The sequence below is a fragment of the Cygnus atratus genome, chromosome 2 (assembly GCF_013377495.2).
Source record: "Cygnus atratus isolate AKBS03 ecotype Queensland, Australia chromosome 2, CAtr_DNAZoo_HiC_assembly, whole genome shotgun sequence".
NCBI classification, from domain to species: Eukaryota; Metazoa; Chordata; class Aves; order Anseriformes; family Anatidae; genus Cygnus; species Cygnus atratus.
In genome coordinates, this window is record NC_066363.1 from 42586845 (window position 1) to 42611451 (window position 24607).

At 41.5% G+C, this 24607-nt stretch overlaps 1 protein-coding gene and 1 long non-coding RNA gene across 13 annotated transcripts in view; one reads left to right on the forward strand and one right to left on the reverse strand.

Moving 5' to 3' along the window:
- RBMS3 (RNA binding motif single stranded interacting protein 3) overlaps positions 1 to 24607 on the forward strand; it is a 700779-nt gene that overhangs the window by 233566 nt on the left and 442606 nt on the right. The gene's annotated exons all lie outside the window — the stretch shown is intronic.
- On the reverse strand, positions 8946 to 24559 carry LOC118249635 (uncharacterized). Its single transcript, XR_004779167.2, has 3 exons — positions 24461 to 24559; positions 19559 to 19706; positions 8946 to 11151 (listed from the first exon to the last, which is right to left on the reverse strand). It is a non-coding gene; the product is annotated as an uncharacterized LOC118249635 (long non-coding RNA).

Below are 24607 nucleotides of genomic sequence, written 5' to 3' on the forward strand. Positions count from 1 at the left end.
AATGATTTCACTACAATAATAGCAGGATCATTTATTTTTAGCACAGAATGTAGCTAGTGCATTTTATTTTGAGATGCTATTTATAATCTATTTAATTTTTTTCTAGTGAGCCCAAGCCTGAATTTACACTTTTATTGCTTTTTAGCAATAATTAAAATTTGTTTTTATAAGCTTAGCTATATAATCAGCTAAAAGAAGCAATGAATTTCTATAGCTTTTGAAGTTTGCAAATATTTTTGTTGGTGGTGGTTGTTTGTTTTTTGTGACCAGTGGCCATCTGCTATTAAATCACTTCAAAGCTTTGGTATGATCCTTAGGTATGGCAAATACATTTTAAAAAGAAGTTGTTTGGAGAGTACTGAGAATGTTGAGTTGAAGGAAATATAGCTCTTGTGAAATTCATGCTAAAGTAAAATTGATTACCCTCTTCCTCTTGAGGAAAGATGAAAACTTCATTACTCTTGGTGGTCAATTTAAATAACCATTTCTAAGGAAACTACTCTTTATTAAATTTCTTAGGGACAAGAGCAACAGGAGTAGTTGAAGAATGCAAAATAAGTCCCTGTAAGATAAACTGGTTGCTTAACTAGCTAAGAGGGAAGATGGTACTGCATATTCATTTAGCTCAGTACAATTTCTAAATAACTTCTGAAGTTGACTGAGTTTCTGTGAATGTCTAAGTTTAGACTGTGGAATGGGGAGATGGAGATTTACCTCACTGAGCTTCCCTGGAATCGTAGAGATGCCAAAGTAAATATTTTTATACAAATCAAAAAGACCCCAGAGTTCTCAATTCTGTCAAATTAATCTGAGTGTTTAGAAATTCTTTTTTTTTTTTTTTTAAGGAAATTTGCCTACAATATATCTGGCCTCATATTTGATCAACGTCTTATTTAAGCAAGACGCAGGAGACAGTTATTGTCAATCAGCTGGTTTGCAACATAATCATAGAAACATAGAATGGCTTGGGTTGGAAGGGACCTCAAAAATCATCTAGTTCCAAACCCCTGCCATAGGCAGGGATGCCACCCATTAGATCAGGTTGCTCAGGGCTTCATCTAACCTGGTCTTGTGCACCGCCAGGGATGGATGTTCAACTTCTCTCTGCTGTGCAAGGCAGCCAGCAGGAATTCAGCAAGACCTGGCTGCTCAGCATCCAACTTGCCCTTGCATGAGGCAGGATTTCAGTGCAGGTTCCAGCTCTTGCCTGTCTCACTCAGCACTTAGAAGTGGGCTCAGTGGGAGAGGGTTTGGAAAGCAATGATCGTGAGTTGGGAAGCCAGGCAGGTATCTGACGGGAGGCTGGAGGAGGATGTAGGAGGGACGAGTTTCTCTTTAGGGTATGAGCATGATGGGGTCTCCTTGAATTCAAGGTCATACTCGCACTCTTTAAAAAGTCATGCAAATAAATAAAAATCATAGTCTCCTTGTATTAATTTAAAAATAGTAATTTCACTTTTATATAATAATTTGAAGTAGTTCTTCTGCTTTTGATGGAGTAGCTCTATATTAATATAGCTGAGATTAGAATTTGACCCTAACTGTATAATGAAATGATCTTGCTTTTGAAGCATCACTGCCTGGAGATGCCTGGCTTTCTGTGAAAAGTAAATTGGGCTAACACTTTGTCTTCAGTGAGAGGGATGCTGCTCTGACTGACTTAATTCTGACTCACTTTGTCTTCAATGGTACCTCAAAATCTTTGCAGAATTTCCAGGCTTTGTTTCCTATTCACAATCCTTAGGATCGCTGTTGTTAGGTGCCAACATATGGGATAAGAAAACAAATCTAACCTCCCTGGTCTTATCTTTCTTTGCCTGTATTTGACAAATCTTCAGTCATTGTCCTGCAGAAAGGCTTGCTTGCAATCATTTCCTCATTTGAAAGATGAACTAACTATATTGCCTGATGGAGCCCCCCTCCACCTTTTTTTTTTTTTTTTTTTAATTCAAACTGTACTTGACTCAGGTGCTTATTGCTTATAAAGCCTTTCTGACCAGCCTTCAAAAGTGCCTGGGAATTTCATATATTCCTCTTCGACATCATTCAGGTAATCTTCCATTGCTGTGCAGATGTCAACGCTTATTGACAAAGGAGGCTTGGGGAAAAGTAACTTAAAATGCAATCAGAAAGAGACTTCCTGTGGATGCAGTAGTGGTTGTAGCATTATACCTAACCCAGTGGTCCAATTACCTTGTCAATGAGTGAAATACCCTCTGCAAAAAAGAAGTGGAGAGGAGTATACACAGCCAACTTCTGAAGATCAATATAGTCTTGGACCCATCTCAAATTAATTAGATGTGTGGATAGCACTAGGGATGTATAAGGAATTTTATAGGTATATAGGTGTATGTGTATTTTCAAAACCGATAAGCAAATTTAATCCTCAATATTTAACAAGAAGCAACTCACAATGGGTTGATTTTCCAGAATTGCAAAAATACCAAATATTAAAGATTAGGTCTCTTTTTGGGCTCTCTAATTGAACATTTTTCCATAATGGAGGAAGAACCAAAACAACAAGTCAATTTTTATTTCCTTAAAGTTTTTGGTCTCAGGAGCTTCTGTGTAATATACACTATGCTGTGAAGAAATAGATGAGAAATATCAGGTGAGGGTAAAGGAAAACAGACCACAAAATTGGACAATAGGGCTGTGTGTTTTTGCAGGACATGGAAAACAGTCATCTAATAATAACAGTAGCCACCCTGAGTCAAGAATTCTATCCATTTCCTGAGATAAATAATCACAAAAATGTTTCGGGTGCTGATGTTAATAATACAGTACTGTTATGCTCTGCCTTTCAGGCTGTCCCTTGGTTTTCATATAGTTCAGCACAGTGACAACACCAGCAAAGCGGTATGTGTTGGCTGTCCAGTGCAAAAACACTGTTGACACCTTAGTCAGACACCTCACAAAGGAAAACCGTCCCTGAAGGTTTAGCAAGAATCTCAGAAGATGTTGCTGCTAATTTACAGAAGGCAAGGCAGTGAGAAGATGCCCTCCTCAGGGACAATGTCCCCGCATTGTCCCAAGACAGCAGCAGAGAATCTGTTGCCTTTGAAAAACAGATGTTATGCAGAGAAGATGAACGACAACTGGGAAAGCTGACCGGACTGAAAGATTATGCAACCATACATTGCTGAAGGATGGAAGGCAAATGCATTTGCTTCCCCTCCTAATAGAAAAGGCTTTAGAGCAAACAGGGAAGGCACAGAAATGGGTAAGAAGCACAGGTTTCTTCCCCAGTAATTCTGTGCATTAGGTAGAGCAGATTATTCTGCTGCTTGCACTGGGAAAAAGAGGGGACAGCAGCGGCAGTACAGTCAGAGAAGACTGCTGATTTGTGCAGGGTTGCAAAAATAATGGCACGTCTAAAACTGAGCTGGAATTTGTGTGGCTTGAATTCATCTCTAGTTTCAGTCAACAGGGACTGTGCTCTTCTCAGCATCATTCAGTGGCTAAGCTTGTAGCGATTCCAAGTCAGTGTTATTTTCCTTTCCCTGTCATTTTAGGATTTTGCAACCATGGTTCTGTTTTGTGCTAATGTTCATTAACCCCCCTCTTGGATAATATGAGTTCTTGAAAGGTGAAGCTTGTTATGCATTTAGACACATCCTAGCCACTGATTAACACACCCGTGTACTCGAAGATGTCTGTCGTATTGCAAATGTACTGCAGGCTGTACAATCTCCCTTCTGCCTGAAGTGAGATAAGTAATGATTTTCTCCCCCACCCCTCCATCCTCTGCCCGTGTTATTTGCCAGACATCTTAAATTTCTCTTACGGTAAGACTGATGACTGCCCTTAGACCTGGAAGACTGCAGCATCCTGCAAAAAGGCTAGCATGAAGAAACAGTCAGGAAAATTTGGTACATTTTCATTCTCCAGCACTTTGGGTTTTCAGTTCAACATATACTAAAATTGAGTCAAAAACACTGCAGATCTGCCTCTTTCCAAAACAGCTCCTTGCCAACATCTCCATTTGAACCATTAAGCGCTGGCTCTGTATTTCCTCCTGATCACTATCATGTTAGCTAGAAGAATTAAACACCCTGCTCCACTGCATTTGACAAACTGCTTCTTCAAAACTGCCCCTGGAAAATTTTGCCTAATGCTATCCTTCCTCTCTTGCCTTAATAGGAAAGCGGCTGCCTTATGTTTTTACCCTTCAACATGTAACCTCTGCAATTTTTCTACAAAGCTAGAATGCTTTTCTGTAGTTTGTTTGTGGAACTATATCAGAGAATATGTTTTTCACAATATACTAATAAAAACAAGATAAAGTATGAAAATCTGGCATGTTTGGATCTTTTTTTTTCTTTTCTTTTTTCTTTCCCCGAGCTATTATAGAGCAGTTATCTTTCTTTCTTTCTTTTTTGTTTTTCCTTCCCCAACAAGACCTAGAAGGAAGCGTGTAGTGCAGTAGCTACTTGATGTTGCTGTTAGGTAGAGAATGGATGCATTTCAAATTCACCTAAATGTTTGAGGTGGTTGTCATCACCATCCCAGTATGGTAATTTTCATGCTAAAAGCAGCAAGGTACCACGTTGTTTTGAAGTTCACACGTTTCTGTCCTGAAGGCTGCCAACCCCTGTGTATAATGTTACCTGGTGATATGTAGAGGTGCTATATAATGAATAAAAGTGATTGCCTTCCTGTAATTCTCTCTGACATACTATTTTCTTTCCTGCTTATTGCAGCAATGAGAGAAAGTCTGGCTGTTTTAACTTCTCTCCAGGAAGACACCCAACTTTAAGGTTGCTACTCTACTCCTCTTGCCCGCAGCAGCTGTTGCTCCATCAGAGTTTACCTCTGTGGGTTTCTAGGAAGTGCTTTGTGCTGTGCCTGTGCTCTTTCAAAGAAAACATTGTGAGAACTTTTTTCATTGGTCTCCAAATGATTGTGCAATATTTTTTTCCTGTTACTATATTTGTTAGGAATGTGTTGCAAGGTCAGGTAGGCTTTTGCATGTGAGTGTGTTAAAGGGGGTTAAGCCAGCCAAATTAGACACCAGTGACTGAAGACATGTAGTTGCTCAAAATCTAGAGAGGTGCACCCTGGAGTGGGCGTCCAAATGCTTTTGGAAAATCTAACTGAACCGTCATGTATCTGTTTGAGAAATGGAAGACACTTATGATTCTAGTACCAAATGTACACAGCTCCTCTTAGCAGGCTTAAAGTGAAGTTACTTTACAGATGAGGCGGCACCTTTCCATCCAGGTGAACTGTCAAAATGCTGGTAAGTTACCAAAGCAACCCAGTTACCAGATTTGATAACTATATATCCTCATATTTCTAGATTTAAAGGCTGTTTTGATTACCTCGTCTTGAATTTGTTAATGATGAAGACTAAGAGCACTCCTTGTAGGGAATCCTATTTATTCCAAGACCAAAGGAATAGCGCAGCTGTAACTGCATGTAGATGAAGACTTGCCCAACAATGCAAGATGAATGGTGCTATTGTTTGTGCTGATGTTGACTGTTGTGGTATGTGTTCCAGCAGTGAGATCACAGCTGACCTCGCTGAAATGTTAGGCTCTGCTTTCTCTGACTTATGTGCAAGGAAGTCACCTAAACCCAAAGCAAATTGAAGTCAGCTCTGCCTGGTCGGTGTCCAGAACCGTGACGAGCATGGGGAATGTGCATCGCTTCTTCTTCGAGACAGGCAGGATTTCTGCAGCTCTTTGCTAGTCAGCCTAGCTGTCTTTCTGGTATAGCGTGGCCTCAAAATGCAAGGCGAAAAGTGGGCCTTGGGCTTCTGATGTCTGAATACAAGTGTTTCTCCTTAATTTCATATAATACATGAAAGGAAGCATCAGGAAGGAAATATACCCTGTAGCATCATTCTCAAGGGAAGGTATACTTCCACAAAATGAAAATAAATGAGTTGGTATTATGATAGTCTAATACTGAGATCTTATGTACAACAGATGCATTTTTCTGTTAAGAGTTTAATCCCTTCAGGCCCATTAAGCAAGGGGAAAAGTTTAGAAGGGATGCTGTTAGAAGAAGACATTAATGCACCTTTAAAAGAAAATGGTTGGAGCATAAATCACAGGAGAAATACAGTACAAAATAGTGAATGAAATATTTATGCTTTCCACTGAAGCTGAGTTTATGCACTTGAGGGAGAAGCCCTGTTGAGATGGGTCTTCCCTTTGTTCTGTATCTATTTTTCCAATTGCTCAGACACAGCTGTTGGTTTCACAATCACTCTGAGGTCGATGTGATTAGAAATCACAGGCCTGCCTGCTCAGCATGGCCAACGACAGTCCAAAAGTTTGTGCGCATTCTAAGAGTGGAGTTTGAGTAAAGAAGGTTTCTTCTTATGTGTTTCAAGACATGCATTTGTTCTTCAGAATTTAGCGAGGCTGGATCAATTTTACTGTCTTATTCTACAGAGCAAGTTAACAAGCAATATAAGACTTGTATGTGTTCATGTGAAATCTCATTTGAGGGCTAAATATGCAGCAAGAATAACTTGGCATAGATTCGCTGACTTATTTGAGGCCCATGACTCCAACATTTATGTACTGTTATTTTAATTATATTTCTTCAGCATGAAGGAAAAGTGCATAAAATTAAAAAAAAAAAAAATCTGAAAGCTTCTTGGGGTAGACTTTTTAGAGCAGAAGGGGGAGGAAGGTGCCAGCCTTGGACTTTGCACTTTTTGGGACCCGCTTTTTCACTCCGGACTCAGATACTGAGATTGCTTATATGGGAATATTCTGCTTTTAAAAATTATTTATGGTTACTAGAAAAACATCATTTATTTTCAAATAGCTTCTAAAAGAAGAACAAAATTCAAAAGCAATTTTGTGCCTTGTATTCTGCAAAAGGGTTCTCATGTTTTCTCTACATGGCTCATTTCTTCCTAGAGGGTCTTTTCTGAACACCACTTCCTATCCAGTCTCATTTATACTAGCAACTGTCATTCACAGCTACCTACGTCCCTTGCTGCAACTACAGCAGTTGCCTAAATAGAAAAAGCGATTGAAGGAAAAGTTTTTTTTCATTGTTGTCTCTTTTCTTTTTTTCTTTCTTTCTTTCTTTCTTTCTTTCTTCTTTTCTTTTCTTTTCTTTTCTTTTCTTTTCTTTTCTTTTCTTTTCTTTTTCTTTTTCTTTTTCTTTTTCTTTTTCTTTTCTTTTCTTTTTTCTTTTCTTTTTTCTTTCTTTCTTTCTTTCTTTCTTTCCCTCCCTCCCTTCCTCCCTTCCTTCCTTCCTTCCCCCTCTTTTTCTTAATTTTACAAGGAGTAACAGTAACATGCTTTGTGCATGCCCATTAAATATATGACTAAGCTGGACTGGATATTAGAGAAGATAGCTTGCACAGAAAATCTTAATATTCTAGGCCTCAGTAATGGTTTGGGAGCATGATCAGGGATACACAGAATAACATTTTTATTTGTAGTGTCAAATCAAGAGCATATGCAACAGTGAAAACCATTCTTCGAGAACTGTCAAATCATATCTTTCTTTGTTTTGCTGCATTAATGAGTAATTGATAAGTAAAGAAAGGAAATGTAGTAATTCCCCCTTGAAAAGATCTTCTGCTCTCTGTTTCAGTAATATTTAATGCTTATAGAACATTTTTTTCCTCAAAATATTTTAAAGATGTGAACTTATTTAATCTATCCACGTTAGTTTATTTAAACCATCCAGCAGGTCACCGAGATTGGTAGTTTTGTACTACCACGTCTTTTTGAGAGGGAGGAGAGGGCGGGCGGCTTAGGTTGCTTCATTAACTTTTTTGTGGACAGGAAAAAGGGCACAGTTGGATCCCATTTTAGAACTAAGGATTTCCTGATTTTCAATCTTCTGTTTACACAACTGCATTGTGCTCCTCTGACTTGAACTAAGCATTCCCTGACTTAGAGGACTGAGGTGGTGCAGATGTAATCAAGATGTACAAGTTTCTGCATCTCCAGAAGGCACACCAGTACTTTGTTAGCTGTAACAGGAGGCTTCCTGAAAATCATTTGGTATTGTCCAAATTGATCTTGTAGGTATGGATCCATTGCCTACTTGTTAATTTAGGGCACCGTGTTCCCTCCATTATTTTAAATTAAAATTCTGTAAGATACTGAACTTCAGTATTTATTTTACTGTGCTGAACTGAAAGGTGCTTTGAGACATTTGCAAATGATGCGTTGTAAGTACAAGGTAGCATTTTTCTTGTTTACTTCTCTGAACTTTTCCTTTCTAATATTAAGGATGCTTTTTCAGGGCGGAACAGAGGGAATTTATTGTGCAACACCTGTTAACAAAAGAGGGACTTGATTAATTTCCCACTCATGGTGCTGAGAATGTTCCCCTTTGTTGTCATTTTCTCAGGGTTATTACTCATTACCCTTATTCACTCTGCTTTGATAGAGGTAAATAGCTTTTAATTCCCCCTGCCCCCAAACCTTCTTAAAGTTTCCTTTGACAGCTTGTTGTAATTATGCCCCTCATTGAAGACACAGTCATTATTCTCTGTTGCCCTGAACAAGATTATTTAAGGCTCGTTTTGGATTTACTCTGTGTGTGTATGTGAAATATATTTCCCTAAGAAATAGAAAATACTAATATAGGGGCACTGTGAGACAGTGGTAAATGTGGTAAATACTGATCACAGCTTGAATGTAGTTGGAGGTATTTCAGTGAACATGAGCAATGCCCTTGTCATTACACTTAAAAAAAAAAAAAAAAAGAAAGAAAAAAAAAGTGAATGCCAAAAGGATACAAGCAAGAAACTACCCAAGCTTGCTGTAAAACCTGTTATTGAGTAATTGTTACATATAGTTTACTGTTGAGCTGTCACTGTATCCTCAGCTTTAATAAAATATGAGCCTTTTTTTTTTTTTTTTTTTCTATATCAGAAGTCTTCTTTTGGAATGTATCCGATGGCATTATGAATGTTATTCATAATGTTATAATATTGCATTGCAACATTATTACATCCTTATTTTCTTCACTTCAGCTCCCCAGACATAACTTGCTTGCCAAAATTAACAAGTTTTTGGGAGTGTCAAGATTCTTGCTTTGCTACAAGCCTTATTGTTACTGACGCATCCCAGTGCCGAGGCATTAACCTAATAGCTCAGACCGTTCCTGAGAGGCAAGGGAAGAGGGCACTGCCTCTTCATTTCATGTCTTCTCTCCCTTCCCTTACACAAGGGTGCTGCTTGGTAAGGCTCTGTTCCTAATTGCCAAGGTCTTTAATTCTCTGAGAGACTGGACAGCAGGGGTAATTCCAGAAGCATACCTTTGCCCTTACGTGAACTGGAATACACTTGAGTAACTACTAGGGCTGCCATCCAGGAAAAAACTAGTAGTGTAAGTGATCACATTTGAAATATTGGTTCTTGTAGAAACTGCAGTCACAGGTTTTCTAGCATCTAAACAGATGCTTTTAATTTGGAGATAGCAGGTACTTTTTGCTTATGTGCTTAATTTTGTCTTCTTGCCTGCTGCCTTTTATGTTAGAAATTGATAATTTTTGTGTCTTCTAACAACCTTTGACGATGTAGTAGTACTCTGATTCATTAAGGTATTGGCATTTCTAGTTATTTGAAAGCAGTAACGTGATGCAGGGAATGCTATGGAGATTTAAGGGAAACAATCATTACTTTACAAATGAATAATGAATGCTGGTTTCTCACTAATCATCAAGAGTACCTTCAGCTGCACTTTCATACTATGGAACTCTTTGCTTTATGGTAAACATATTCTTGATGGGTGGGTTTTCAAACACAGACACTGTTTTGCTTGTAAACAATCCATACAGAAATGGCTACATGTGCATGGCTTTTTAACTGGGTGTATTAAGTTAAAATACACACACACACACAAGATCTTTCTGTAATGAAATAAGGCATGTCTACCTTGGAAAACTGATAGATGTGTTTTTACAAAATCTGTGTTAGACATAGGTGGTAGATGCAGACAATACGTATAGACTTACAAAATGTTTTTGCTTTGTCTAAGCAATGGAAGGTCAACAATTGTCTGAAGATATATGTTGGAGGAGATCATTCTTTTTGAAAAGGAAGAGGCTGAAGAGGGATTGAGAAACAAAACTGGGAGTATTACGGTGGTCTAACTGTGCCACAGTTTGTGTTTGCTAGCTGGACCCAGGGTCCATGGCATGTTGCACTTGCTGGCTGCATGATGCAGACCTGCTGCGAGCAGTGGTTGTTTACCCGGGATTGCTGGATGTCTGTAGCAGAGGCTGCCAGAGCACCAGCAAAGCAGCACAGCACTCGCTTGCACCACAAGTGGTGAGGCACAACCCTAATTAGCAAACTTGGCAGACCTGCATTTGCTCTAGGACCACCCTTCCTGTAGAAGTTGACTTGTGAACTGCATAGCTGCATACATTTTGTGTGTCGAGATGTGTAACGTCCAGGTGTACATATGAGCCTCTGGTTTACAGTAGGGTCTGTATGAATAATTGCAACTGTTGTGCATGCACACAGATTTTTATAGAGTGTTCCCAAGCCTGAATTTTGAACAAAAAAGACACAGAGCCAGTGCATATTTCAAAGATATCATCATCTATATGTGTTTCTCCTTGCTTCCTACAGTCTGAAGAATCCCAGACTGAGAAAGAAAATAAGAAATAGTGCAAATAATGCAGGCTCTTTTTTTATCATAATGGTCTGCACATGCCAAATTTAAATGTGCACACATGCCACTGAAATTGAGATAGATCCAAATCCATCTCATGCCTTTAGCCTGGCATACACTCTTCCATCTCCCAAGAGAACATGAAATCCCTCGCAGAATACAAGAGATTGTACCTTAAAAATAATTTCAAGTGATTATATTTATAGGCTGTTTATGAGGCTCATTACTACGTATGTGAGCACATAAATGAAATTAGCCTCACAAGAGGCGTTTATCCAAGGACACACAGGATGTCTGCAGCAGAGCCAGGAACCAGAAGATATCTTCCAAGTTTAGGCCAATATCTTAACCACAATGCTATTTTTGCTTACTCGAGTCCCACTGTACTCCATTAGTGACCAGAAATCTTCAAGCGGAGAACTCTGCTTTTTCCAAACAAGATCACGTGTGGCCTGTGTGCTCCTCGCCCATCACATTAAAACCTCTCATCGAGAGATCATGCATGTGTCATCAGTCAAAATCACTACTTCTACATGGCTGTAACAAAGAGCAAAGAAAACAAAAGGCATTTCTAAAGTCAGATAGTAGAGATCTTAAAAAGAGCATCTTATGCTTTTGCTATAAAGAAATATCCCATTCAGAGAAATCCATTACAAATTTCGTATGGAGGGGATAATCTACTGTGGATGTTAATCCTTTGGAGTGTATTTTAGCTCTCTATTTCATAAAATTATTGCTTCATTCTCTGATAATTTTACAATTCTCTATCATTAATTTTATATATAGAAAGGGATTGATTGAACTGCTTATTGTTAAGGTTTTCCATCCTTTTCCACTGTAAATCCTTCTTTTCAGTTGCTGTAACAGTAGGATTAAGTTTACTGAGCGAGAAGATTGAGATGAACGTGCGGGTTGGAGGCTCGGAGCAGCACCCAGTGGCCACGGCTCCGCAGGGAGCTGACCCCAAGTGGGGTCAGGAACGTCCTGTAGGCTCCATGACTGAGACCTTTATGAGAAGGAGATGCAGGTTTTAATGCTGTGGAGGAGCCACGGCGGAGATGGTTTGCTTGAAGCCCCTAGTTTACATTTGAGTTGGGAACAGTGAGTGTACGGTATGGCTTCTGGGCTTTGAGAGGGCTGTGCTACGGGATGCACAGTGTTCTGAAAATTGAGGCCCTGTCTCAAAATGTGTACTAAATACTTGTGCTGCTTTTTAAGTTAATTTTCTATGTGCCTCGGTTGCCTACCTGTTACCTAGAAATGAACATAGTTCTGTATCGTGCTGGGTGTTAGGAGGATAAATTTACATGTGTTATAAAGCACGCTGTCACTGTAGTGAAAAACACCTGCTTGAAAGTCTGTGAAAACATTAATAATTCTGTCTTCAGAGCAGAGTTTGAACACCATACAGTAAATACAGTAAGGTATTAAAGAAGAGAAAATAAAATATGAAATATTTAGTCATTCAGTTAGAGATGCCCATCCAACACTGAGACAAAGGCGAGGGGCCCTGACATTGGCATTACGTGTAATTCTGCAGATTTTACCCTAATGAATAGGCTCGAGGGGGTAGCTAAGATGGAAAAAGCAGCCTCAATTCTGGTACTCCAGAAATTTTAGCTGTTTACTTTGCAACTCTTCTTTTAATGTCTACTTGGTTGTGTTACGTAAAGCAACTAAGTTGGAAATTTAGAAGCTCCACCAGGCTAATGAAGAGAAACCCTAGTATCATATTCCAGAAATCCCGGGCTTGGTATGCCACCTCTTCCCCGGCCAAAAGGCACTGGTATTCACGCTGGCAGACATGCAACAACCGCCAGCTCCAGGGAGGAGGCCAGGGCTGGGGACTGAGCTGCGCTGAAGGCATGCTGGAGCCATGCACGGAGCGGAGGAGCCACAGGCGCTGGGCTCCCGGGGGAGTGTGAGCGAGTGGCAGGGCCTGCAGCTTGCAAAGTCCACTGCTGGAAGCGGTTTTTAATAGCTGGTTCAGGAAATGGCTGCGATGTTTAAGAGACAGTTCTGCTGAACCGGGTCAAACTGCTTCCAGACAATCCTGTGGGACCCAAGTGCACAGTGGCATGCTGTCATCTACTGTCCTACGTGGATCCCGGGTTATGTGCGCACCAGTCTTCATACGCATAAAGCTGTCCATCATTTCAGCTCTGAAATAGTCCTTTTCAAAGAACATATTGGGATTTAGACTCCTTGTTTCCATTCACCTTTACAGGAGCTATACGACTAAGTATCCATGTGCAGCCTGATTTTTTCCCCTTGCTGTTTAGTGCTGTTACAAGGCTAGCCCCCAAATTTGGTGCTGCTGTGTTTATTTCGTGCAGGGAGGCAACCAAATTACTGCATAAAATTGCAGGTGTAAATACTGCAGGTTCATATACTGCTCTTTATTTGTAACGCTGAAGAGCAAGTGAACGACTTGCTGTGCCAGTGAGAGCATGGGATCTCTGTCACCTTTCTTTTACAGCCAGGAACTTAATAATAGAAAAGACCAATTCAGAGAGGCATGCAGAGAGGGTCTTTCATTTGCCCTGTCGTTCTTCACTACTGTTTCCTCCTACTTGATCTCTCACTTTACACGTAAGGCATGTTTCTCTCGCTGTTTGAAGAGTGCTGAGTAGAGATTGGCTCTTATCTAATATTATTTAGTGTTAACTCCCCTTTTCCACTCAGACTGCAATGACTGCTTCAGGGTCATGCGGGTGGAAATGAGAACGTGTCACACAGGTAGTCGAGTCACTGAGCTGGTCCCCCAAAGTGTTTGCTCTTTATTGCAAACAGTTTTTTCTTTTATTGCAAATAGAAATCTGAGCTGCCAAGAGAGCCACCTGCATATAAGCATGCACGTAGCGTACTGACGGTTGCTGCACAGTACACATTAGGATTCCAGTGTGAATGATGCAGATGTTGAGGGACTTGGAGTGGCTTTAAGGTGACCCAGAGTTGTTAGAGTGACAAGGAATTGGGACAGTCTTACAGGGCATTTAGTGATACTACAATACTTCGGGAAGAGCATCTAAGAACTTGCTAAGAGCTGACATTTGCAGCTAAAATCTGTAATACCTGAAGAAATGCAAAAGCAACCCTTATTAATATTGGCTTTTCCTAGCAGTAAACTTGACCTGTGATGATAGCCTGTAAGTGCACAATGCCTCTTTCCAATTAAAAAAATGTGCCTGGTACCATGTCTAAGCACGGGTCCAGCAGTGAAGGAGAGCACGTACAGCTAAAACAATCGGCACAGTGTCAGATGAAAAGGTATCAAGAAAATGGTTGATGCCATGCTCTCGGCCACAACCCTAACTGAAACATTAAATATTTAATTGTGTCTTGAAGCCTTATTATCTTGGGTTTGGCTGTTAGACCAATGGGAGAAGCAAACTGCAGAATCAAGAAATTTTGACAAAATTGTCATGAATGCAGAGGCTTTAAAGCAGACAAAGCCCAAGAGCTTGTGGCATGGTCCTAGCTGTTGAGACAGGAGCTATGAATGTAAAGAGGGAAAACAACCAAATGTATTCCTCTCTATCTCTTGGATGTTACTCAGTGAAGTAATCACTTGCCTCGTCTCGTACACAGTACTAAAAGTTGTTTGAAAGAGATCAAGGAAATATGAAGACTGCAGATGGTGTCTGGAGATTGTTATATATCATTACACAGGCAAAAACAATGTTAAAAAAGCATTAAGGTTGCAAAGTCAAGTGTTCAAAAGGTATAAAATTACAGAGTAATGGTTGTCTACACAGTTGTAATGGGCTTCTCTATGAACACTCATTATCTTTTTATTATTCATTATAATTATCCCATTACTCATTAACCTTAAATACGGGATCACATGGAATTTTCCCCCATGTTCTTTTAATTTAATTTCTGTGTGGAAAAAGGTTTAGCTTTTTAAAAAGGAACCTGCAAATGCCATCCCATGGCACATTGACAAATGGATTGTCAGCAAGGTTGAAATCTTTCTATTTATCACACAGACATGGAGAGCCTAGCAGCAGTAGGTTTTAATTGTCTCTGGGAAGCACTGCTAGAAAGGGCTGGGATGCTTGGCAGCTGGACGTAGGTGATTGTTGCTGACAACAGAGGAGTGGTCAATGTCATTGGGGCCAGGACGTGGATGGGAAGGGCTGTCTTTTCCTTTCCTTGTACATCTCTCTGCCGCTTCCATTCTCACCCATTTTGGCTTCTCTCTTGTCCTGTCTTGCTCCCCAAATCCATTTGGCTCTTCTCAGCTACCTGGTGGCCATCACTGCTGCTTTCTCATTCTTAGATTTACTCCATTTTTAACCTCACCTCCCATTTTGCACAGCTATTTCCACCTCCCCGTTTGACCCTTCTCTGCTCTAGACTGACATGCACCCACCCTGGGCTCCTTTTACAACATCAGTGCCTTGATTTATTGTCCTAGTCCTCCCCTATAACCTAGACATGTCCCCCTTTTCACTCTCCTCTTTACTTCTACTCTTCAGTCTCCTTTTGGGCTCCCTCCTTCACATCTAATCTCAGTGAGCGATGGGTAACCCCCTGGCACCTCAGCAGGTATCTTTCATGAGAAACAAGAAAAAGACAAATGGTTTGACTGAAATTTCTCAATATGAATTCGAAGTGAGAAAGTGATCTACAAGATGGAAATACTCAACAGAAATGGTAGATATCTGACAAACCAGTAGTTAACTCAAATGGGAAATGTCAAATAACCATAGTGACAGAATGCTACCGGCCCTTCTGGTAAAACATTCAAGTAAGACGACTAGCACAAAGATATATCTATTGCTAAAACTCCAAAATTATATGTTTTTTTTTTTTTTTGGCCTACAACATCTTCACAGTACAAAAATGTCTACCTTTGCTTTGCGGGAATGTACCAAATGGCCCAACCACAAATTACCTGCAAGCAGAATTCGTGTCAGTATTTCAGCTGGAAAACTATACCAGAAGATTAATATTTCACTCCCACATGCTCATAGTGTTTTCCCCTCGTCATTCTTACCCCGCTGTATGTGAGGTGAGAAATCTTTGGCAATGACTGGTTTTATGTTTTTAAGCTGATATATTTTGCTGCCATGGGATCCTGAAGAGACAAGAGTGTTGTTGTCAGGGGTGGGCAACTTGTACTTGTTCGGATAAGGGAAGATGTGTATATTTATACCCAGCAGAAATTTCTGTTAATCCCTTTGTTGAAAGTAAGTCAGTAAGAGGTGGGATTGATTGGATCTTCAGTTTATCAGACCCAATTCTTCCCCTCTTAATGAACTTAATATCCTCACATGTTATCTCCTATGTTTTAAACTCCCTAACTCTGTCCCCAGCCCTGCTGGGGCACCTTGGCTGACATGAATTTAAATGTTTGTGGCATACAGTGCTTTCTCCTCCAACCTGGCAGGATGGATTTCCAAGTTAAAAAGAATAGCTCAGTGATTTCTCCCCCCACAAGAACATCTTGCATCTATATTCAAAGAACTGGTACATAAGTAGGAAAATATCAGTGGAACCTAAAACATCTGTGACTGAGGAATCAGGGCAACAAAAAAGAAAAGGAGAAAAGGTTAAGAAAAGGAAAGTACTTGTGCTGGCAAGATAGGGGTTAGGTGGGGACAGAAATGAAGAGGAGACAAAACAGATGAAGGATTACAGAGTAAAAGCGATTTGGGAATAGGATGCTGGCAGAGGTGAATAGGGTAGAACAATAGGGAAGAGCGTTTGCTGAATGTGAATAGAAATCATTATAAAGTTTCCACCATCTCCTAATAAAAATACAGTAGCCTTGAGTCCCTGTGCTTTATTAAAAACTCCAGCTGGAATATATAAAAGAGGGCAGGCAAATTATTCTCAAAACAGAAAACTGTAGGAGAATGTAGAGATTTGATGAGATTTTTTTGAAGGCAAAAGATATTTGATGAACAAGACTGAAGAAAAGATGCACTGGGAAGAGGAGGAAGGCAAAGAAAGAAATGGTGGAGGAAAGAAAGAGGGAAGATTTGAGCTATAATTAGCATTTGTCTGTCTGCAGGAAATATATGATCTCTTACCCAAAGAATTTTTCTGGTACAGGAAAGTGGCAGCCCTAACTCTGTTTTTGTTAGATGTCAGGTATCACCCTCACTTTTGTTCTGGAAAGTTGACAAGTATAGGATTGGGAGGTTAAACATTTATAGAGTGTGCTCTGTTTAGAACGGGCTTGGTGCTGTTTAATGGACAATGAGTTATACTGCAGCTGACAAAATACAGATTTCCTAAACCAAATATATTCCATTTAATACATTTTCTTTGGTTATGATGGACAGTAATCTGGCGTGACATAAAGTTTGATTTTGCACGGCAGGTTGCATTGGTTCTGTGGTAAATGGAAGCTGTCTATTACAAAAAATGCCATTATTCCTACAGAAGAGTGAACTGATTTGAAAAACAGAGAATTGCTTCAAGTCTCCAGCTTATCTGCACGTAGAACTTTTTACCCAGCCCACAGCACTGTACTTCTCCATTTGCTGTGCATTTTCTCTGTATCTGGGTAGGGGATAATTTGAGAGCCGGAAATTCCCCCTCTGTTGGGAATTGTCACACGCAATCTTTTGATTCCATATTTAGTGGACACTTATAATTTTTCATGTAGTGTCACCAGGAAGCTTTACACGTTGATAAGAAGGCACTAGAGGTTCTAGTAAGTGTTTTCATGTGCTTGCACTACCCAATTGTGTTTAGGTGAGGAGGAAAAGAATAGCATTTTGTTGTGTCCAAAGGTTATGGTTTCTCATAACCTGCGTTTTTTCTTTATTTATGAAATACTTTGGACTGAACAGACTCTGAATTACAGAGCAGCTTACTGGGACAATCTAAGTGCAAATTGCTTTTCCCAGTTGTGAACTTCAATTAAAAACAAACAACCAAGGAACACATTTCACTAGAGACCAATTTAAATACTGGTATTTTGTCTGCATAATTCCGAAACAATGCGTTCCTACATGTATAGGAAAAAAAAAAAAAAGAATTTTTATATAAGATATTTTTAAAAAATGCTACAGACTTTTTTTTAAGACTTCTTTTTTTTTTTTCTTTTTTTAGTGTGACCAAATGGAGAAACTTCGATTGCAGATGGGTCAAAGCAGGACTTGTGTGAAAAAAAAAAATAAATCAAAATTTGAACTAAAAAGGTCATATTTTGAGATTTCATCACAACCATAAAATTAGCAATAGTGGTAATTGAAAAACAATATTTTTACAAACACTCTTGAATGAAGTTTTGGGCTAAATTGCAAGTGTATTGCTGTAATTGTACTGCATTTTAGAAAGGGGTCTATTACCAAATGAAATGGAAATTATTAGCCAAGGCTCCTTCAGGCCTTATTTACAGCCAGCATTAGATGAAGAGTTATTTAGTGGATAAAAAAGCCTGCCAGATATGAAAGAGACAAGAAGAAATGTGTCTTGGCATGCTAGGGAGGATAAGTATAGAGAAAGCCGAAAGTATTATATTTGATAGCAAAGGAATTTCGCCTGAGATGACCCTCTGTTCTTGCCTATTGTTAACTTTTTCCCATGCAAAAAAAATGCCCCAGCCCGTGAGAGTCATCTAGCACCAGCTGGCTGGCTGGTGTAAGAACAAGCTGTTTACATACATTATTACAGATTTCTGATGATGTGCTGGTGTGGTGCCCTACCAAAATCGAGGTTCCCCTGTGCTGCTGTGAAATCCAGGAGATTGCTCTTGCTGCAGAGAGCTTCCAGTTGACGCTCACGAGACTGAGCAAGGCAGGAGGGAGATGGAGAAGTGGTTTGTTTGTCCAGGGTCACAGCCTAGGGCGGGGGCAGCACCAGCAAACAGGACCCAGACCTCTCAGCTTTCTGGCCTTACGTAAATAGGGCCACTTACTGGCGTAAGCCCGCATGAAGAGCCCTGCTGGTATAACTACGTCTGCCAAGGATGCTGGTACAGTCATCTCAGTAAATTTTCCCATGCAGATGAGGCGCTGCTCCTGGGCTCCAACAGCACCAGCCCACTGCAAGGAGACATTCTCCCAAGGAGTGCTGCTGGAAGTTTAGCGAGAGGAAGGAAAGAAAAACCAAAACAAAACAGCCCTCGCTTCAATTAGAGGAAAAGATAATTCCTTTCAAGTTGAGAGGCTCGACTCCTGCTGGCCTTTGTTCTTCAGCTTACCGTCGCTGTAATTTCAGAGAACAACTTGAATAATGCTGGTTTGTTCTATGATTACCCTCAGTTGGAGCACAAAATTAATATCTCACTAAGTAATTCAGTACATGATGGGTGAACATTTACTTAAACGTGCCCTAAAAAGCTAGGATTTTCCATGTTCACTGGAACTCTCTCAGTGACAATTAATTGCCTATGTTCTTATGTGTTTATGAGCCTCAGTAAACAGGCGGCATATTTACGTCTCCCCATTACCTTCAGAAATAAACTTCCTCAAGAAAAAAAGCTCACGTTTCCTGATTACAGTCTGATTATAAGTAAACAGAGGGGTGGGGAAGGTGACTAGTAAGCAGGACTTTGGAGGGAGGAAGGTGGGAAGTGGAGAATTTCTCTCGCTGATATTGTGCCACTTGTAATGCTGGTAGCATTAAGTTAATGCGCTGCACTAGCAAAATGACCTCGGTTAGTCCTGCTGCTGTCTGGGGGCACAAAACGCTTGCCCTTTTTATCCTAACTATAGACTCAAGAACAGGCGCAATATTTACTACCTCGTGATGTAGAGTTGCTATAGAAAATGCAACCTTTGAAAGGCCTAACCTGTGCAAAAGCCCTGTGTTTTCTGAAAGCCTTGAATTATTGATGTGGATCCTGTTCGAGGGTGCAGCAGCGAGTCCTTGCATCCCATATTGCTCTCCCATGTCTCCACATTGCATTTCCCTGCCATTGGGCCGCCTTCTGCCCTCATGAATCCCCTCCAGGACTGAAGAAAGCACCGTTCCTTACCTGCTGGTTGTGTTTGCTGCGGCCGTCACGGTGTGGTGATGGGTGATGAGGATGGGCACCATTCATTGCGATGACTCAGGCTTCGCCACTGGTCGGTTGTGTCACTTCTTTCTCTTTCACATCACAGAATGAATCAACGCTTGCAAAGCTTCTCAGGTGCATAAGAAGTAGACCATAGATAAAAAATAAAGGCAACATTATTTACTGTGGTTGTGTCCATTAACATCTGCAGAAAGAGGACTTTAGCACATAAATTTGGGTTGTCTGTACAACTGGCTGCTTGTTTCATTTGCTTGTGCAGGCAAGAGATTGTATCAGATGGAAAATACAATTTGCTATCAGTGAATGTTCACTGTTGTTCACCTTTTTTCTTGAAATTTTCCACTCTGCCGCTGTCTGAAGATGTTCTTTAGGATTGGGCCTTTAGAAGTCGATCAGTGGAAATACTGAAGTATAGTATTAAGTAGAAGATGATATGGTGAAAAATAATGAAATCTAATGTTAGATGGCAAGCCCTTGCTGTTGTCCAGTATCTTACCTGTCTGCAGCTCTGCCTCATCCTAGACCTCATGGTGCCGCCATGGTTTGTGCCAAAGACTGGAGGACAAACCTGGCTGACTTCACGGAGGTGGGAGATATGCATGTGTGGGGAAAGCCACCCTTGGTGTTGTTGGTCTCCTGTGAGTCTTCCCTTCCTTTCCTCCCCCTTACTGAAAAAAATGGCATGTAACATTCGTGCTATACTACTGACAGAAGGCCTGGGTTGCTGAGGGAGGGAGGAGATTTGAACAGGGGGTCCTCCATCTGCAGCCAAACGCCACATTGAGGCAGGATGAGACCGGGACAGAGAATCGCTTCCACTACGTTAATCTCGGGGTCCCGCTTTCTGGAGCCACAGGTAGGGCTGAGGCATGGCATGTCAGAAAACAGTGGCATCCCCCACCTCAGAGAGCATTTGTCAATCCCAGATGCCTAATTCCCTAATTGTCTTGTTGCGATGCTAAGTCTTCTGTTTCTCGGTGTCTTTTTTTCTGCCTTTTTTCTATTGCATGCTTTACTGATCCTGGTTGCACCGGAATATATCGCTTGATAGAAATTCACTTAGCTATCCTTAGGCAAATCAGCCCAATAAACTAACTAATAAATAGCAAGATCCTGTGTTCATCAATGTAGTTTTAAAGTATCTGGACTGAAGGAGCTGACAGCTCTAGAAATAAAATCAGTATTCTTCTTGTAACCCATTGTAAACAAGCTGTCAGGCATCACTATGGTCTCCTTTGAAACTAGCTTTAATGAGTAAATAGAGAGAATAAAAGCTGAGAGACAGTGTCAAAAATGTAAGCCCAAGATAATCATTGTTGGTATTTTTCCTTAACCTATTATATTGCTTTAGATGATGGCTGCTGTATTTCTGCTGCTGAATGAGAGACTTTTCCCTAGTCCTGATTTAGACGATTTTGCCTTAATTTTGTCAAAAGGTAATTCTTCTAGAGTACACATTGCTGCTTTTCAAGAGCAAGGAGCTAGAAAATGCTTGAATTGCTCCATGATTCAGCTCAATGTGAATTGAGACGGTTTTCATAGAAAGCTAAAAAAAATTATTAAAAAAGGGAAAAAGAGCATATGTAGAGCTGTATTTAGCAAATAAGAGCCCCTGAATTACATTCTTCTACTAGGTGCCCGTGATTTTATTTTGAATCTCTTTTTGTGAATGAAGAAATCTGTATTTTATGAAATGTAAAAATACATCCAAACATACATAATTTCTTTACCTCAGTTTGTCAGGAGAAGCATTCTCTCTCTTTTTTTTTTTTTTTCCTGTCAGTTAACTCCACGTTGCTTATCCACAGTGCTGGTTGTTTCTGAGTTAATATCCTTTGGCATCTGCCTTTGAATAAATTTGGCTGTCTGGTTTCCAGCTGATTTGTTCCCATTTATTTCATTTGATTTCTAAATTTCCTGTCCAAGAGATTCCTGTTGCTCGCCTGTCTTGCGAAACTCCCCGCATGTCGGGTGACACCAGCACAGCAACTCCTTTTCAGGTGCGCTGGGTCCTGGCTTGCTCGCTGGATTCCCACGAGTGCTCCAGGGTTGGGGTTGACAACGAGCATCCAATAGCAGGAAGGAAAGTTGTGAAGTTTGCTCGCTGGTGCTCGCTGGGACTGAACAGCTTGTCTTTTCTTTTGAGGAACATTTATACTTAACACTCAGTAGGCAAACTGGTATTTCAGTTTGCAAGTGGATTCGGTTATTCAAATGCACAGGCCAGAAAATGAAGGGGATTCTATTTAAACAGTGTGCTCCCAAGTCACAGATGATCTTTTTGATGTCTGTATTTTGCAAATGGAAATTTTCCATTTTCCAGCGCTAGCATTTGTTCAGAGGCTGTGTGCTATCTAAATCTGCTTCTGTGGCTGTTCGTTTGCATTTCTGCTCTGCTATATTGCCTCCCGCCTTCTCCCCTTGGCCCCCCACTCTTTTATATTGGATTCCTATTTTTGCTGCCTCCACTCTATCTTGCATCTCTGAAGGCTCAGTCATGCCAGATGCTGAGCAGTCTCTGCTCTTGCTCAGCACCTTGGCAGGATTACAGGTGAAAAGGGAAACTCAAACCATCATCAAGCTGGGTGAGAGCTGGTGAATGGCGGATCTGAAGCCAGCCCTACCTGGCCAGGGAACAGCACGTCTTCTCCCGCGCCTCCCGACATTTTCCCGGTTGGGAAAGCTGTTGGAGGCACTGGTCAGTGCACACGATGGGGCGTGTGTGGAAATCTCGTGTTTAAATTTTATGTCATGAGGTGAAATACTCAGAGTAGTCACATGAAACAGACAGAATGGTTCTTCCTGGTTGCAAAACACTGGCAACAGCAAACTGTGCATGTTCAAGGAGAGTTCTTGGTCAGAGTGAAAGTTTTTCTACTTCCTTGGTATTCCTTTTTTATTTCTCTCTGTACACATAGGTTCTTTCTTCCCCCAAATCTGGTTACATCTCCTTCTACAAACAAATCGCTTAGGAAGAAAAACCACGCTAATATCCTGAGGGAGAAGTGCGAAGCTGGGGGGAGAAACACAGCAACTTAATTCTGGCAGCTGGAAGAACAACCTGAACGTTGTCAGGCTGAAAGCACAGCACACAGCCAAGCAGTCGCTATTTGCTCCTGCAGACAGAAACCCTCTGACAGCCTATTTCACCTTCGGAGAGGTGTGGGAAGAAAAAAGGGCATAAGCAAGAGCATCACTTGAGTATCGCGTACTGCCAGGCGAGGCGGTGTATTTAAAACTGAGCAGCAATAGAAACTGAGCACAGGGATGGGAATGGGGAACGGCAGGCTGCTCCTCCTGTTTCTGTCTTTCTTCACCTCTACTCCAAGCTTACACAGCGCCCAGCACTCCTGAGCAGCCCAGGCTGTAGGACAGATAGAAAGCACTCAGTGTTTTGCCCAGTTGGGCCTTTCTGCTGAATCTCTATCTGCGAGCTTGGGAGCTGGGGCAATGGTTGTATTTCAGGGTGCTCCTCAAGTTGGGCAAGGTCAACCATTAATGCTGTGGCTTGGGAACAGAGAATGGGTTCCCCAAAAGTTTTTCTCCTGAAACAGATGCCACACACTTGTGTACATGTGGCACCTTGTTGTTCCTACCATGTGGGCAGGTACCCAAGTGTCAATAATTAATGCTGCCTGGTCGTGAAACCCCAGAATGCCTGCAGGCAGTATTTTGTATGGGTGTATTGCTTCCTGCGTGCAGGCAGTATTTTGTATGGGTGTATTGCTTCCTGCGCTGCCCGTTTCCTTCAGCTGCTTTCCTCTGCTCGCCAGCTAGCTGGTGATGGGGCAGTTAGAGGAATCCAGAACAAATACCCCTGCTTACACGAACAGCAAACTGCCAGCATAAAGCGTGATATTCCCATGTTCCTGTCATGTGCAAGCACGTGCCCACAAACCAAAACACAGCTGGCAAGTTTAATTTTAGCTCTACCAGCCTTGAGAAGTGTCCCTTTAAAGAAATTCTTTTTATAATTCTTTTTTTTTTTTTAAGTAATTTGGTTGATAATACAGCAGCTGACAATCCTACTGCAATACTATCAATGATTTAAATAAAAACAAAAAGAAGCTGCCACCCCATATTTTCCCCCGTGAATTTAGAAATAGGCAAAGCCACTGTAGAAAGGCCCAGGAATCTGATGACGTGTTAAAGGATTTTTTTTTTCAAAAAAAAAGAGAAATGCTAGGACTTGTGTACAAGAGGAAACATTTTGTTATTCATGCACTTTGTTACTGGTGATTTAGTTGTGTTGCATGACATGTTCTTCCTCCGAGTCCTGCAGGGGGTAGATGTTTGGAGGCCCTGTGCCGACACCGATCCATGCCATGGGGATGTGTGCAGGTGTGAGGTCCTACAGGTGGGTGTAGGTGCGGGTTTGACGCTTGGCCCCTCACCTGGCTGAGGTGGGGTGGGTTGGAGTGGGATTTGCTGCTATGGCCTGGAAGCTGAGCCCCGCTCGCTTGGTTTTGGGGGGCGATGGGACCGGTGTGTAACTTTTGTGGCACTCCAGTGTTGTCGTGTCCGGCCGTAGGCACCCTAAGTCACGCCGGGCGAGCTTCCTCTTTACCCTCTTCCTCCATTTTGTTCCAACTTTAAATAAACCCAGCCTTATATAAGCGGTCTAACAAAGTATGTATTTAATATGTCTGGCCCCGGGTCGTCCCCCAGCCGCTCGGGGAAGTGCTGTACGGAGGAGTTGAGGAGAGGAGGGGACGGGCCGGGGGTGGGGGGGTGGCACCCCGCTCAGCCTCACATCCCCGCGACCTCCCCCCCCCCCCCGCCTGTTCTCCCCCCGATCAATACATACAAAAATCGCGTGCCGGGCATTTTCCGACCCCCCCCCCCCCCACACACACACACCGCTCGGGCTCCTCCAGTCCCAGCGCTGCCTCTCGGCGCTCTCAGCCCCGGCGGGCCGCGGGCTGTGAGGGGTAAGAAAGGGGGCGGCGGGGCCGAGCCGAGCCGGGCCGGGCCGGACCGGGGGCGGCGGCGGCGGCGGCGGGCGGG